Here is a 1,705-nt window from a genome sequence, read left to right on the forward strand (position 1 = left end):
AGTCAGATATTAGGGGGTGAACTGAAAGATCAGAGAAGCAAAGCAGCCAGCCACTATAGAGTTATTACCTCTACCGATGATCAGACCAAATGGGATATACTGTCTCTACAAGTCCTCAGACTGAATGCTGTCCCTATGAAACCTTAGACTGCAATCTGAACTCCTGTTTCCTCCTGCCTTATATTTCTCTCTCCATATAGCCATATCACTCCTGTCTCCACATCCATAGTGCTGGGATTAAAGGTGTGGGATCCCAAGTGCTGAAATGGCCTTTGTGTGAGCTCTGTTTCGCTGAATCATGGACAGATTCAATCTTGTGTAGCCCAGGGAGTCCTTGAACTCACAGAGATTTGTCTGCCTCTCTGTCTCCTTAGTGCTGGGATTAACGGTTTGTGCTACCACTGCCTGGCCTCTTTGGCTAACTAGTGGCTTAGCTCTGCACTCTGATCCTAATTCAGGCAAGCTTTGTTTGTTAAATTAAAATGTAAGAGTTAGTTAATAAGAATCATGAGCTAATAGACCGAACAATGTTGTAATTAGTATAGTTTCTGTATGATTATTCTGGTCTGGGAGCTATTTTCTTTCAAACCACCACAGTGCCCATTCTCATTCACACCACCACACACCTCAAATCTCCTCTCAAAGGCAAGCCTTTATTTATTGTCAGAATGAGTCACCCTCAGCCACTCTAGAGTATCCCCGCATCTGCAACAGTGGCAGTGACCGATTCAATTCAGCTTCAGGGAGGGTGAGCCCTGCTCAGTGCCAAATTATAAGACTTTTTTTTGAGGTCTTTTAGACCTTTCTGTTTGCAATATTTTCCTACCTCAGCTAGAACCAGAGAGGAGAAGCAGCAGCTGCCAAGGATGTTCCCAAAGCAGAGAGCAGTGAATGTGGGGGGATCGTGTGTCTGCCTCCCCCTTTTCTCCCCAGAGTGAGAAATAAATGCTATTTCTATAAATTATATATTAATAGCCTAGGACTAATGTCAATACAATAGTTAAGACTTTCATAATATTTTGGGACATTGCTGATATAATTTCCAAATTATCTTCCTTCTTCATCGTCCACCTTTCTCCAACCTCTCTAATCCAATCACCTCCTAGACTATATTGAAAGTGTCCTTTCTCTGCTTAGAACACTTGGCCTCAAGGAACTGAATGTGATGACTTCCGCCTCTTTCTCTACCTTTACCTTGAATTCTCAATTTATTTGTCAAGGTTTACTGATCCACAAATAAATAATTTATGAGTCTATGAAGATACTTGTTCCCTCCCATCTCCAGTTTGCTGACGGGATACTCATCTTTCTGGTCTCATTTTGAAACGTTCTTTTCTCTGGACACTTTTTCTGAGCACACAATTGGAAGTGAACCTCTTTCCTCATGGCTTTTTCTATTTTCTGATTTGTCCTGCCTGGTTTTGTTTTTTTTTTGTTTGGTTGGTTTGTTTTTTGTTTTGTTTTGTTTTTGTTTCTAGTCAACATTTCTCTTCAACTAAGCCCACTAGAGTGACTGTTGACACCAGAGTGTAAGAAACACACCACGGGAGCGCCCTTTTAGCCTACAGTTTTGAGCAGGCAGGAAAAGCAGGACATGGCTCTGAGAATAAAGGTCAAGAATTGGCATATACCATTCTTAGTACATTGTTTTTACAAGTGAAACTGTGAGGATGGTCATTTATATATGCTACCACAATTCTTCTCT

This window comes from Microtus ochrogaster, chromosome 24 (assembly GCF_000317375.1).
Source record: "Microtus ochrogaster isolate Prairie Vole_2 chromosome 24, MicOch1.0, whole genome shotgun sequence".
NCBI classification, from domain to species: domain Eukaryota; kingdom Metazoa; phylum Chordata; class Mammalia; order Rodentia; family Cricetidae; genus Microtus; species Microtus ochrogaster.